We start from the raw sequence: 16388 nt of genomic DNA, 5'->3' as shown, positions 1-16388 counted from the left end.
TCTGTATGAAACAATGAATGTATCTTCATATTGCCTTTGGTTTTAAAGGATTTTCCACATGTACAGCACTTGTAAGGTCTCATTCCTGTATGAACTAGTGTGTGTCTCTTCATATAGTATTTTGATGCAAAGGATTTTTCGCATGTTGGGCACTTATAATTATATATCGCAAAATGGATCAACAAATGTCTTTTTACATGGTGTTTTTGGAAAAAAGTTTTCCCACATGCCAAACATTTAAAGGGACGCTCTCCCGTGTGATACAATATATGAGCCTTCATTGCGGATGGAGTTGAACAACTTTGCACACATATTGGACACTTAAGAGGATATTTTTTGAAGCGAGTTAACATTTCTACTCTTGCAATTTTTATATCTATAAATCTTATCACATAAGCTAGTAACTAATTAGAAAAGTCATAAATTCGTATGTAACTAAAACTTGTTTGTAGGCCTTGTTAAGTGGCTAGTAGTTACATGATAGGCTACCTCTTTCACTCAACATTGAATCACTTCATAGTCAAATCTTGCAATGCGTATTAGATATTTTTACAATACACTTGAGGGATTTTCCTTTTTCTCGTGTCTTCTTTATTCTTCTTTTGCATTATATTACTTCTTAAATCAATTTAATCTGTTGTTTTAATTCTTTTTTGTCTCGACCTAAAACAGAAATGTTTATTGAAACTCAAATTCTAGTCAAACAAAACAAATTGTTTTATTAAACTTGTGTAGGGAAACATAACATTTGGAGTGGTTCTTCAAAGTATTACATCAGGGAGTATATCAATTAATTAGTTCTTTTAAAGTTGTTAAACTATATTCTCCTCTCTTTTTGTCTTCTCTTCTAAGAAAGATCATACCTTATTAAAACCATTTATTAATCTATTCAAATGGGTTGAACAATCAATTAACAATATTTAAATTTCTACTAGCGTGAGAACATTATAAATATCCAAATATAGGGCTTAACTGTTTTTCTCAACATAAAAAAATGCCACTAACCAATAACACCTCAAATCCGAACACCGCTTAATATGAATCGCCTGTTGCAGAGAAAACTTTTCCGTATTTAAAATAAAAGAAAACTATCTATTATTCTTATTCTGTAAGGAATTTCTCGTGTACAGCAAAACAATTTTATTATGAACCGATTTTGACGATGTAATTGTCAAATGAAATGGAATTCTCTGTAGAAGTCATGGAATAATTTGTGTCACGCTCAGTTTAGTGTGCTTCACTCTTTTGTATTTTAAAGTTTCCATGTATTTTTAAAGATCAAACTAATAAACGGTATCAGCATTCTGACACATACTTTCTCCCATAAGCTTGTCAGCAACCTTTATCATAGTAAGCGGTGAGAGTAAATATGATATTTTATGGTTAAAAATTAAAAAAGTTTCAATAACCTTTGAACCGTAATTGTTACAGCAATGGGGAGTTGTACTATTTTTTTTAGAATTTTAAGGACCATAACATATTAACTTTGATAAATACCAGTTTTTTTTTTTTTAATTCCGAATTTTGTTATTATTTTATTGTTTTTTATAGGAAAATGACATAAGATACAATCACTTTTGAACCTTACTTTTTACGGAAATGGGATTTCTACCATTTTGTTCGGAATGAAAAGGACTATAACATATTAAATCTTTTAGAAAATCGTTCAGGCCATTTTCGAGAAAATTCTATTTTGCTGTTGTTTTAAGGGAAAATTCCCATAAAAAATCAAAAAGAAAAAAACTTTCAAAATTTTTAGGACCATAACATACTAAGCTAAATCAAAACCATGTTTGTTAAATCCTATCGTTATTATATGGGGTTTTATGGGAAAATAACATCATTTATAATAGTTTTGAACCATAACTTTTACAGAAATTGTATTTGTACCATTTTGTTCAGAATTTAAAGGGCTATACCATAGTAAATTGTATGAAAATCTATCTAAAGACGGATTCTAAAGTGCAGCCGAATTTTGTTTTTTTTAAAGCGTTGGTGGATGTGTAACTATTTTATACAAATGTAAAGATCAAAATGTTTCTATTTTGTTCCCTCTTCCCGTTGCAAAGCACAGGTACAACCGCTAGTTTAAAATAAAAGAAACCTATCTATTATTCTTATTCTGTCAGGAATTTCTTGTGTAGAGCAAAAATATTTTATTTATGAACCGATTTTGATGACGTAGTTGTCAAATTAAAGGAAATTCTCTGGAGAAGTCATGGAATAATTTGTGTCACGATCAGTTCAATGTGCTTCAATCCATTGGATTTTTAAGTTTCATGTATTTTTCAAGATAAAAGTCAAAATTTAGTAAGTTTACCTGACATGATTAATTTCTTAAAAAAATAGCTGTCTTCATAAAAATAGCCCTATTCTCTTCTGTCATTTTAATATTTCCTTTTTCTGTTTATTCATCAGTTTACTTTCAAAATATTCATGAGCGAATTTCAGTTATAAAACTATTTTACAATTTGACTCAAGCCAGGACCTAAACTAAACAAAACCTCTTATAACTAGAAAACAAAATAAGATCAGTTACAAACTGTTAGAAGTTCTCTCTGATTACTATGTTCTGCCTGCCTTTTGTGCACAATAATATGTTTTATTATATTGTTAATACTCTATTTACATTTTTGTTTACATTTTGTCAGTTCTTTAATAATCATGTTCATTAAACCATCTCTTGAATTTTATCTTTTTTATTGCATCAATTTTACTATCTATCCAGTATTCATCTGCTCTTCAACATCTGCACTCCACCTCGAATTAGTCACAGATTACTCTGCAGAAGCATTCATTGCAGCATATAAGAGATTCACAGCTCGCCGTGAAATTTCTTCCACTCTGTCCAGTGATTGTGGTACATTTATCGGCGCTGATGCAGCACTAAAACGTCTATTCACGGCTTCAACAACGGCAAGTACTAAACTAAGAGATCTTCTAACTAAAGATGGAACATTGTGGAAATTTAACCATCCATCTGCTCCTCACTTAGGTGGTCACTGGGAAGCAGGAGTGAAGTCAGTGAAATATCACTTAAAACGAATCGTTGGTAACACTCAACTAACATACGAAGAATTCACTACCATTCTCACACAAATCGAAGAGGTTTTGAATTCGAGACCTCTCTGCAAATTGACTGATGATCCTGATGACCTATCTACATTGACTCCTGCACATTTTCTTGTTGGTGCATCACTATCTACAATACCAGAACCAGACCTCAAGAAAGTACCAAGAAATATACTTTAAAGATGGAAGTTGTTGCAGCAAATGTTACAAAGTTTCTGGAAAAGATGGTCAAGGCAATATCTTCAGCAACTGTAGACAATTTATAAATGGAGATTTCCAAACACAGAACTTAAAGTAGGATCAGTAGTCCTTATCACTGACGAACAATATCCTCCGTCAAAATGGCCTTTAGCAAAAGTCATAGAAGTTCATCCTGGGCTTGACAATCTCATTCGCGTGGTAACAATGAAGACAGCTACTGGAATACTGAAAGGACCAATAGCGAAATTGTACCTTCTTCCTGTCACAGAATAAAATTGCCCAGTTCCCTGTAGCAATTTAGGGGGGGGGGGAGTATGTTAGCAGTTCTCTCTGACTACTATGTTCTGCCTGCCTTTTGTGCACAAATCATATGTTTTATTATATTGTTAATACCTTTACATTTGGTTCTCAAAATTGAAACTATAACATAATTCGTAAGATTACAAAACAAATCTTCAATTTTAAACTAGAAAAGATGTGCAATGTTTGGCTGTATGATTTCAGCTCTGATTTGTCGTTCTCCGGGCTCAGGCCAAACCATGTGCACGTTTCCTTTGTTAATATGTTGTGTTATTGATTTAATCATTATTTTACAATTGTATTTCAATGACACATCAGAAGCAACTAATATATGACTCCAACGGAAGGAAAACCAAGATATAAAACAAGAAACACTGTTAATTTTAAGAAACATAAAATTAAAAATTTTAAAAACATATTTCGAATATTTGTCATTTTATTAAATGTTTTTTTTATTGTAGTCTAAATTAGGGGCTATGGCCCCTGCAGGCCAATAGTTGTAGATATTTGAATTATATACACCCGGGACTAGCCGTTCAAAAGTTATGGCCTGTTGCAATCTCAATTTTGAAAACTTTTTTCACTCCAAAAATGCCATTTTTAATGTTTTTTTTTTACCCTTTGAGTGCCAACGTCCGGGGAACCGGACGTTTTTAAAACGAGCCAAAAGTGCCGACGTCCGGCCGACTGGACGTTTTTAGAACGAGCCAAAAGTGCCAACGTCCGGCTGATCGGACGTTTCGTAATGATCGAACAGTTGTCATAACAACCGAATGGATACTCGGATTCTTTTAACCCATATATTAACATTGAGTCGAAAGTTACTAGATGCGATACATCGATTTTCGTTGGTCGAAATATCGAAAATTCGATTTTTACGAAATTTTAACCTAAAAATCGCCAGATCGCGCTTGGCATTTTTAGCGCGACCTTCGGGAAAAATCATCGGCATTTTTTTAGCGTTACTTTTATTTCTCGCCTGGCACTCTAAGGGTTAAATTTCTTTACAGTTTTTATTATTTATCAAATGCTCTTAGGTATAGTATACCTACAGTTGGTTTAATCTTATTCCTTATCAAGTAATTATGACAATTCACAACCATGCAGCCAGACAGATATCACATAAGAGTTCCTTATCTGTTCTCAGGCTCATGGTAAGAAACCAATAGACAAACTAATCCTGTCTCAGCTGTGCTGTAAGTGTGAATCAGTAGTTTCCCCCACTCTACTACTAATCAATCTCCTACAGCACAGCTGATATTGATATACTCTCAGGGCCTCTTCACACTGGGCCACCATGGTGGCGACACTGGTGGTGACACTGGTGGCCGGTCAAAATGTGCATGGACCACCAGCTCAGCCACCAGTGCAGCTGCAGCCACAAAGCTGGACGTCGAAGAGGCAGGTGCTTAGCGTATATATTTTTATTTTTTTAAATTGTAAAAACATAAAAAAACATATTTTTTTGTTCATTCATTTTTATGAGATATAAGTACCAGAGAGACTTTTTTCATTCACTACTAAGACCTTAGAAATAACCCTGACACGTTTCACAATGACTACTTACTCAAGAATGTGTGTTTTAAGTTTTGATGAGCTTCTGGGACGTCTGAAAGATAAAATATCTCCAGAAGAGAAACTGCTACTAACGTTGCGGAAAATTAAATAAAAACATAGTTAATATACCATTTATTAATAAAACTGTAATACCTTGACTCAATGTATACATTGCAATGACAAAAAGATGTAAATGAAATAGAGTACCTATACATTGTGATACATCAATAAAATCGTTTCCCCATATTTATTACCTTAACAACTTCAAAAATTAGTAAACTAGTATACTGTGTAATGCCCGCTGGTAGTGACTGGTGGCGCTGCCAGTCGCTCCAATGTGAACAGTCCGATAAGACACCATGGTACGACGTGGTGGCGCCACCAGACTGGTTTCTCTGAAAATTGCAACCCTGAGCCACCGCATTTCTGGTCGCGCGGCCAGACGCGCCACCAAAGCTCAGTGTGAAGATGTCCCATTTAAATCAATGCCAATGTAACGTAGCCACCATGGTGTCGCCACCGGTGTCACCACCATGATGGCCCAGTGTGAAGGGGGCCTCAGAGGTCTATCTCTTCAGCTGTGCTGTAAGAGATTTATTAGTAGTAGAGATTGTGAGAATGATTTAATAGAGTATTGTTTAGAAAATTATAGATTTTCAATTAAATCTATTTTTAGATATATAATAACAAATATTGGCCATTTTAAAGCCAATATATCTATATTTTTTGGAGTAAGTTGGTACAATGATGTATCCAGTAATTATGTTAGGTTAACTTCATCTACTGAAGATTTCCACAGTTGGGCTAGTATAAATTTAAATCTAAATAAGATGTTTTCAGAAATTGAAAAAAAGGAAATACACAATTAGTTATTACAAGAGGTGGAGAAGTTAAGATTATTAAAAGAATATTTGCTTCTATCTGTTGATCACAATGACTTACAAAAAAAACTCTAATGATGTATTATTTTGAATAAATTTATAAATCCTATACTCTAATACGAGCAATGTTTGCTTGTATGTATGCATGCTTGCTTGCTTGCTTGCTTGCTTGCAGAAAGATCTCGAAAACGGCTCCGACGATTTTCTTCAAATCTTGTAAATAGCTTATTTTTGGCCTAAAAACGAGTTTACTGCACTTAGAACTGCCAACAAAAATCTAATTACGTAGAAAAATGAAACTGAAAGTCACATTTTTTTAACATTAGTCTTATGGGTTGCTTAGTAACCATGTTGGTTGAATTGAATAACAAGGAAAAAGTAAACAAAAGACTTGTAAGTAGTCTATCCACAGTATTTTAGAAATTACAAAATACAGTACAAAAGGAAAAACATCAGCTGTTACTATTAAGCAAAGATTATACTGAAGATTACTCGATACATTGTAGCAGGACTTTTTTTATCTATGATTGTAATAAAGGCTAGCAGTGTGGAGTGTGGGAACTGTTTATGACGATTAGATTAAGGTATCTGCAATCCTAAAATGCGATGGGAAGGTAGGGAAACAGGTCCGCGACGTAGAAAGTGGTGAAGGAAGTAGTAAAAGCAAACAGTCCGGAGTGTGGGAACTGTATGACGATTAGATTAAGGTATTTGCAATCTTAAATGCAATGGGAAGGGAGGAAAACAGGTCCACGACGTAGGAAGTGGTAAGGGAAGTAGTAAAGGCGAGCTGCCCGGAGTGTGGGAACTGTTAATAAGGATTAGATTAAGGTATCTACAATCCTAAAATGCTATAGTAAGGGAGGGAAACTGGTCCACGACGTAGGAAGTGGTGACGGAAGTAGTAAAGGCAAGCATTCCGGAGTGTGGGAAATGTTTATGACGATTAGATTAAGGTATCTGCAAACCTAAAATGCCGTGGGAAGGGAGGGAAACAGGTCGGCAACGTAGGAAGTAGTGAGGGAAGTAGTCAAGGCGTGCTGTCCGGAGTGTGGGAACTGTTTATGATGATTAGATTAATGTATCTGCAATCCTAAAATGCTATGGGAAGGGAGGAAAACAGGTCCACGACGTAGGAAGTGGTGAAGGAGGTGGTCAAGGCAAGCTGGCCGGAGTTTGGGATCTATTAATGAAGATTACATTAAGGTTGGAACGTAAGGTGCCAATTCCACTTAATTGGAGTTATGTACAATCCTAAAATGCTATAAGAAGGGAGCGAAACAGGTCCGTGACGTAGGAAGTGTTGAAGGAAGTAGTAAAGGCAAGCAGTCCGGAGTGTGGGAACTTTTTATGACGATTAGATTAAGGTATCTGCAAACCTAAAATGCTATGGGAAGGGAGGGAAATAGGTGCGCGACGAAGGAAGTCGTGAAGGAAATAGTAAAGGCTAGCAGTGTGGATTGTGGGAACTGTTTATGATGATGAGATTAAGGTATCTGCAATCTTAAAATGCAATGGGAAGGGAAGAAAAGAGGTCCACGACGAAGGAAGTGGTAAAGGAAGTAGTTTAAGGCGAGCTGTCCGGACTGTGGGAACTGTTAATAAGGATTAGATTAAGGTATCTGAAATCCTAAAATGCTATGGGAAGGGAGGGAAACTAGTCCACGACGTAGAAAGTGGTGAAGGAAGTAGTAAAGGCAAGCATTCCGGAGTGTGGGAACTGTTTATGACGATTAGATTAAGGTATCTGCAAACCTAAAATGCCGTGGGAAGGGAAGGAAACAGGTCGGCGACGTAGGAAGTAGTGAGGGAAGTAGTAAGGCTAGCAGTGCAGAGTGTGAGAACTATCTGTGGCATTTATGTATCTGCAATTCTAAAATGGTATAGGGAAGGAGGACAAACAGGTCCATAACGTGGTGAAGGAAGTAGTAAAGGTGAGCAGTGTGGAGTTTGGGAGTGGATTAATGTATCTGCAATACTAAACTGCTTTCAGAGTAAACTAATGATTTTCCCCGAGCAAAGCTCGGTCCCCAGGTACTTGTATAATAATCACAAGTATTGTATTAAGTAATAAATTGTATAATAATCACAAGTATTGTTTTAAGTAATAAATGTATACTAATTATATTTGTTGTTTTAATTTAACCTTCCTTATATGTGATAATTAATGATTATTTTTTAAGCGTTTGACTGTTTGCTGATTGCTAGAGAAAATCAATTTTTGTGACTTTGTTTTAGCAGTAACCACAATAATGACATTACATGACATTTTATTTTAACAACAGCTACTCAATCTTTACTGTCCACAAGGAAGTATCAGTACACTAGGTCAATCTAGTTTTCACAACACTGAGTGCTTGCTCAGCAAATAGTTGAAGTGAATCATATCAACCTACATTTGGAGTCTCAACTACAATACATGTCTAGTACATTTTATTTATATTTACTGCATAAAATGTATAAGTAAAAATAAGTGTTAAACGGTGCCACGGAGAGCGGCATGGTTATTAATCACTTTGTTCAACAAGGACTGGACTCATACAATCTTTTTTTTTACTTATAAATAACTGTGTTATTTTTTTCTTTCATGTTGTCACAAATACTGGAGACTGTGACGACATAGTTCCAAGGTGAATTTGATTTGTGATGTAAAAAACTTGTATTTGGGGAGTAAAGTCATAAAGTCATTATTTCATTTTGATACTGACCCTAGGCTTTGCCCCTTTGGCTTTAAAACTTCTGAAGTGAACATTTTAAAAGTATATTGATTGGTCTCCATGGCTGCAATGAGAACACTAACAATGTTTTTTTCCTACAGTCAACCGACAAAGTTGGCTTCCTTGTACTGTTTATAGTACAGAAAGCTGCTAATTGCTGCATATTTATACTTTGCCGTATGGTTTATACTTTGTCGTACGGTTTATACTTTGTCGTACGGTTTATACTTTGCCGCACATCAGGATGCCATTGAAACAACACAAAACAGCATGGTTCTATTATGCACGTAATCCGTGTACGCTTGGAAATAGGTTGGCAACACTTAAAGATAATAATACTATGAGCAGCTGATTGACTATTATAACTACGATTTAACCTGTCATTTTGTGTTTATAGTTTCGGTATTTCTGAACTTTCTGGACTTTTCTTTTCAAAGTTTTTAAAACATTCCCACGATCTTAATAAACAAGAAAATACCTTTAAAGCATTTTTTTAGGCACGGAAACCACTTCAAATTACAAAAACATACGGAACTATATTCTCAAAAAGCGGAGCACATTTCTTGCCAAGGAAAAATAGCAGAGTGATACGGACCGAGTGTACTACTTTCTATAGGGCACCATTTGTGTTGCCAGCTGAACCTAAAGACGTGTTGTATAGTGTTTGAAAGACTAATTATTTATATGCTTTATAGTGACTGTAGGAAAAATATAATGTGTAACACAAGTGAAAAAGGCCTTTGCTGCACTCGAGATCACATTGCTCACATTGCGAGAAATATTGCTCTCGTGTGCAGCAAAGTGCCACTTTCCCCACTAGTTACACAAATAACTATTTACATTTGCTTTCACATTTAAATGTAAACAAGGAGAACTGCTAAACTGCATTTTCACATTTTCAGACAGCTGATACAAGGAAATTAAATAGGCTAATATTTTGCATAACTATGAGGTAGGTTTATTTTAATCTAACCTTTTAGTACAACCATTCCCCCTGTTGTTGGTTAACATTTATTCCTTAATTTGTAACTAACCAAAAACTCTTAAGTTCCCCACACACACTCCTTCGGCTGGACCTGATCTGCTGCCAGGTCTAGCCATGTCGTCCGAAAATGATGAAGAAACCAATCAAATGGACCTAGAAACTGCAAAAGCGGTTGATTCAATAATGGATCACTTCTACTCCACCAACCCAAATATAGAAAATACCCCAACCGCTCACAGGTGGCAGTTTTTGAGGTTATTAGTGGTCGTATTGCATTGAGCAGTATACCGTTGAATTCGTCGTGAGATTCTGCACAATTTGAGTACCCACAACATGGGTTTTGAGCAAAAACAATTTTTTCCTGTTTTTCCCATTTCCCGGGAAAACGGGACTTTTCCGCAAAAAATGAATATCGTTTTTGGAATCAGCACTAAAAAACGAACATTTTGAAAAAAAAATGTTTAAAGCGTTGACTGGAGGTCGATAGTTTTACCTTATGCACTATGCTACGTCCATTAACAGACAACGTTGAGGGTTGGAATGAGGACGATCATGTCGGCAGTGGCCTAGCATCTATTACTGTTATTTTACGAGAGTAAATTCAATTTGTTTCTAATTTATGTTGCTGTAATTAAGTTAATAATTTTATGTATCACAGTTGGCCATTTGCTTTTTAAAGTCCATTTGCTTTTACAAATCTAATTAATACATATTGTAGTTCTGATTTTGCTCTCATATCGTCGTGTTTGGTTTTGTCCGTTTAGTATCGAATGTAAACAACTGACGGCTGTTTCCACTCGACAAACCTTCCTCCCCTTCCAACTTTCCTTTTTTTCCTTTCCTTTTATCTTTGTGGTGTTATTTTCGCCACTAGGACTTGGACTTGTCCAAACCACAAATACAGTATGTGAATAACTCAACAAAACTGAGGCTTAATATTAATTATTTAACTGTAGGCCTACGGCCACTTAGGAATCTCTCAGACGAAAACTGATTGTAGGGCCTATTTTTGGATTCAGCGGGGAAAATAAGTTACTGTAGGCTAAGTTAAGTAGACATCTAAAAACTACATGATAAGTTATCGCGTTGTATTCAAAAAATAAAACTATAATTTTTTACTTTTTCCACTTTACCGAAAAAATACACTATCTAAATCATTAAAATTACTAAGTTATTTCTAGATTCTCCTGTTCTTTCCGAACAAAATGAATATAATGTTTACTAGGTTTAAGTTACTTGTACGGTTGAATTTTTACAGATTTTCAAAAAAAGGTCTGCAAAATCGCCAAAATGGGTTGGCCATTCTCCACTTCGGTACTTATTTAGGACCCAGACCCCAGCTTAAGCGTTCTAAAATCTTTTTTAAACTATTCTAGGACATCAATACTACAACTTTATTAAAGAATTTTTTGGCGCCGAGACCTCCTTTTATTATTAATTAAATATATAAACAATAATCCCAACTCACTAGGGGGCCGGTGGGAATTCGGGGTTTTGGGTGGGGGAGATAAAATGTGGTTAATCATGGGAAGAGAAGGGTAATTCGGCGGGGAAAAGGGTACGGTAATTAATAGGTATTACCCAGCAAGAATGGGAAATTAGTCTGTATAAATGGGTACTTTCCTTTGCCGCTGAGCCAACGACGAGGAGCAGAGCCGGCAGAGACAGGAAGACCATCAGAATTGTATTGCACCATATGATATAAATAAAAACAATAATAAAGTAAAAATAAAGTTGTTTGTTTATTTTATCCTATATATTTAAACTTAGTCAAAAATGGCTTTGAAAATATTTTAACCGGTCATTAAAAAGTGATGTAACTTAACATCTATCACCTGTGTAAATAGCCAATCCTAAAGTTACCTCTAAAAACGTGAAGTTAAGTTTTCAGTCTTCTTTTAGCGAATTTCCCTATAGGGAAGTAGTTTTTTGAATATTGGTAGTTTTATTTATTCAAGTTCATAAAAACGTACACCGATCTTAACTGAATGTTTACATTCAAAACATCAATAAAACATATAAACAAATCATAACCTAGTTCCATGTTTGTTTACATTGAAAAATTAAAATATTTTAGAAACGATATATCGAACCAAATCTATATCGATATTTCTGCAGACATATGTAATGAATACATAGAGAAAACAAACTCATCAAGGAGTATGGAATTAATAATTAAATGAACAAATCTATGGAATCAACCAACACAAGTTGTTAGGTACTCGTTTATCGTGTTTACAGTAGGTAGTTCATGTTGGTGTCACTGGATGCGCTGGTGTCTAAAAAATCTGATTTATTAATAGGGTTATTTACTGTGAATTTTTTATTTAGTTTTATGGTTTGTACTTTAAACTACTGTTTGTGTGTGTGTTTGTGTTTTTTTTTTACTGTTTGGCTGTATATCTGGGTAACGAGTCCTCTTATAAAACCGATTTATGAAATCATACAGCAATTTTGGTTGGTTTGGTTAGTTTAGAACAGTTTCATTTCATAATGAACCATTATTTTTCCTCTGAAAATCATACAGCAAGTTTGGTTGGTTTGGTTAGTTTAGAACAGTTTCATTTCATAATCAATAATTATTTTTTCCTCTGGAAATCATACAGCAAGTTTGGTTGGTTTGGTTAGTTTAGAACAGTTTCATTTCATAATCAATAATTACAAGCTGCTATACCCGTGCTTTACAACGGGAAGAAAATGTGACCTAGACAGCTATTAAAGTAATTCTGTTGTGTGTTTTAAAATACGGAAACTTTATGATTTAGTTTGAAAATATAAACTGATTTAAAAGTGTAAACCTGCTTACTTCAAAACCCTACTTTTTATGTTAATTATCAATTGCTTCATATTGATGCTTCACGAATGACATGTTCTACCATAATTCTTCAACTTTAGTCAATCTTCTTTACACGTAGCTTACTACAGTATATAAATTACAAAATGAAATCTTTGAGCAATTCTTTACAAACCGTATACAAACTTTTCTTTAAAACCAATCATAACCCTCCTAAATCTACAAAGCGTCACAAACATCTTTTTCGAGTAAATAAACAAACGCCAGTTCATTGCACTGACAAGCTGTTTCACTAACTAAATTAAATTAAATCATGTAAACTTAGGAACCATGCCAGGCGTAGCCCTTTGAAAATTAGCCTGTGCGGCAGAGCCCTTAGGAAATTCGTTCATATCAATACTTTTCGGCAAATCTACACACTTTCAGCTTCATTTTGATGTGCCATATGCCTTATATTTTCATTTGGTAAATGGCCTTAACCGTTTACATAAAATTTGATTGTATCACTTTAATAATATAATAGATTTTTTCCTCTGGAAATCATACAGCAAGTTTGGTTGGTTTGGTTAGTTTAGAATAGTTTCATTTCATAATCAATAATTATTTTTTCCTCTGGAAATCAAACAGCAAGTTTGGTTGGTTTGGTTAGTTTAGAACAGTTTCATTTCATAATAATTAATTATTTTTTCCTCATGTAATCATACAGCAAGTTTGGTTGGTTTGGTTAGTTTAGAACAGTTGCATTTCATAATCAACAATTATTTTTTTCCTCAACAAGTGAGTGTTCATAAGATCTACATGTTGAAATCTTAACTACAGTACTTTGTAATTAAAACGGGATTTTACGAGAAATAGCCTACAGAGGGAATTCAGGTTAAATTGAGGGGATTCTAGGGGTAATTGTGGTACGGTGACCTTTCACTGCAACTGCATTGCTATTGTTTGTGGTAAAACAGATCAACAGATTATGTAATTGTGCAGATTTCTGATTGGCTGATGATTTCTTTCGTGTAGTAATCTGATTGGCTGGTGGTTTCGTTGTTAGTGTTTTGTTTAGAACTGTCTCCATGACTCCATGTTGTTAGCCTAGTTCAATTCTTAAAGTGAAGTAGAGACACAGGAGGACGTAGCTCAAATTTGTGATTAATTTTCATTCTGATTGTGTCGGAAAATCGCGTTCGGACATTATGTAGAAAACGGGGTGATTCGTGGTGAAATATGTGGATACCTATCAAAATATGTATTTGTTGGACGAAGTGATTTTAATTTTCGTTGTATAGGCTAGTTGCTGGTTGGCTATCGGCAAACCAAAGACATGGTACTCTCCGTGCGTGTCAGTTTTGGTTATCTTTGAGTGAGACAATAGTAAATTATACGTCGAGTGCATATTCCTTGTGAATTTTTCACGTCGATATACCGTAGTGAATCCAACATTCTTGAAAGTGTGGAATTGTGTAAAATTGGTGTAGGCCTATATTGAGGTTTTGGAGGAACTGTTGTTAGGGTCGGTTTTATTAAATTCCAGTCAATATTTGGGACTGGAATTGCTTTTCCCCCAATTATTATCCTCCAAAACTTCATTTTATACACTTTTTACACAATTTCACACTTCAGAAAGTGTTTTTAAGCTGGGGTCTGGGTCCTAAATTTTTACCCCACTTCTAATATTGGCCACTGCTAGAGTTAAAGAGCTTAACTTAGGTCAATAAGTAAGTTAGGCCTGATAAAATTAATGGAATACACTTATGATTTAGGCTACCTGTTTTAGGCTATGTAGGGCCGATCAACATAGGATGCAACGCTGAGAACTCTTCCTCAACAGATAATGCAACTTGAGACCTGTAAAGACAATTCTGTGAATAGCTTTTAACACGTTGACTGCTAACGCAGACTCTAGTCGGCGTCACTAGCACTTCAATGTGGCGCGCACCGACAAAAGTCGGCACCAGACCAACAGAAATATATTGAGTCAGTGTGAGCTTAGCCTCAGACGGAGACGTTATAATCGTTGCCAGCCTGCCAGCTTAGAATGCGAGCTTTACTTTGGTGTAGGTTGGTACTAAAATTTCCCGTAAAATCCTGTCTGGCAATGCTTTCGTCCCGGTTTCGGGGATTTTTTCTCTTCAACCCACATTACAAAGACACTGGATACGGATCCGTCCAGTGCTGCTACCTTTGGGTGTATCAGTGAACTACATCCACTCTCGGGGTAACGCAGCACAGTCACCACTGCTCTTTTGTGATTCGTCAGACTGAAATATTTGAATGCCAATTGCGTTCGCTGATTCGGTTGCATGCCGGGGTTTCGCCCGCCACTGGGGAGCGCCTGTACGTTGTTTTCAGCAGTCATCGTGTTAAGGGTAGGCCAAGGTAGGTACATAAGCAAATTAAAGCTACTTATTACAGGCCAATACAAAGTTAGGCTACCTGAAATGGTACTCATGAAATTTCGTCTGTAAACCTTGTTATGGAACTAAGGGAAATTACTGTGGAAAGGGTGACCAAGAGTACCGGTACCATAGTAAAATTACTAGCCTATAGCCTATAGGGCCTAGGATTATCATTAGAAACTATTTTTATATCATTAGATTTTTACCTGAAAACAATGGTGCAAAAAGTTTTCTGCTGTCACAAAAACCAAATTAGCCTAACTAAGATTTTTTTTTGTTTTTTTATTACTGTAATACATCTAGTCGCCTTTACTTTACTGTGAATTTTGAATTGACTCTGACCAAGTAATGATAAATGAATTAAATAAATCAAATCAATTAGGAATGAACGATTGAAATTGAATGAAACATTGGAAGAGAAGAGCAAGAGAATGGTAATGGTGATTGTGAATGTGATGTGGATTGTGATTGTGGAAGGAATGTCTAGGGAAGAAGAAGAAACCTAAGATGAAAAAGAGTAAGTTTATACAAAGAGGACAAAGAGGTAGAGGGATTTGTAAATTCAACTGAGCGTTGATTATGAACTACTATAGTTCTTTTGGGTGTTATGCGGATTGCGGACTCGTGACTGTATTAAGTGTTTTGAAGTTAGGTTAGGTTATATTAGGAAGGTAAGGTTTAGGAATTGGCACACGGGAGGGACTAAGGCTAAAGGTGTAGTGACGTCATATCTCTAGTGGTTAATGTCTTCTCTTGAGGCAACACGATTACCGTAACGAGACGGTGACACGGTGTGATTTCAGCGGCGTTCGTGGCATGGGTGGTAGCGTTTCGGATAGGTGTTCAGGAGGTCCCGGGTTCGAATCCATCAGGGGACATTACCGTTTTGTCAAAGATTTTTGCTTAGAATTCGAATACTTCTTAACTGTACATCTTTTGTTATAATTTGATGCATTTATAATTTTATTTATGAGAAGAACTTTTTTTTTAATATTGAACCATTATTCGATTTTTATCTTATATCTTTTTTATAGTATCAGCAAGTTTGGTTGGTTAGGTTAGGTTATGACAGTTTAATTTTATAATACTAAATTTTAAAATTAATTTTATAATTAAAAATTATAAGTTATCATTAATTAGATTTTTATTTCATATAGTTTTTGTATTATCAGCAAGTCTGGTTGATTAGGTTATGCTATGACAGTTTAATTTTAAAAATTAAAAATTAATTTGATAATTTATTAAAAATTATCTATCTATAATATTAAAACAAAAAAGTGTTTTTTTATTTCACGATTCTGAATCAACAACTCGACGGATTTTCATGATTTTTGTGTTGAAAGAAAGATAATTTTGAGAACTAGGGAATGTCGAAGCCATTAATTTAGGGTCCCAGTTTTTTTTAAATTAAGTTTTAATTTTTAAAAAGTCTAGCAGCCGACGCTAAGATTCTAAACTAGCTTTTGGCATAAAATAATTTGCTTAAGAGGC

General features: G+C 35.0%; 1 long non-coding RNA gene across 1 annotated transcript; it reads right to left on the bottom strand.

The window, feature by feature from the left end:
- On the bottom strand, positions 1–15315 carry LOC128990670 (uncharacterized). Its single transcript, XR_008490552.1, has 3 exons — positions 15104–15315; positions 14267–14346; positions 1–663 (listed from the first exon to the last, which is right to left on the bottom strand). It is a non-coding gene; the product is annotated as an uncharacterized LOC128990670 (long non-coding RNA).
- Positions 15316–16388: the final 1073 nt, after the last annotated feature.

This window comes from Macrosteles quadrilineatus, unplaced genomic scaffold (assembly GCF_028750875.1).
Source record: "Macrosteles quadrilineatus isolate MER2022 unplaced genomic scaffold, UCM_ALF_1.0 Scaffold_1__1_contigs__length_201487025, whole genome shotgun sequence".
NCBI lineage: Eukaryota > Metazoa > Arthropoda > Insecta > Hemiptera > Cicadellidae > Macrosteles > Macrosteles quadrilineatus.
Note: the sequence above shows the minus strand (reverse complement) of the source record. Positions and strands in the feature narration are given on the sequence as shown.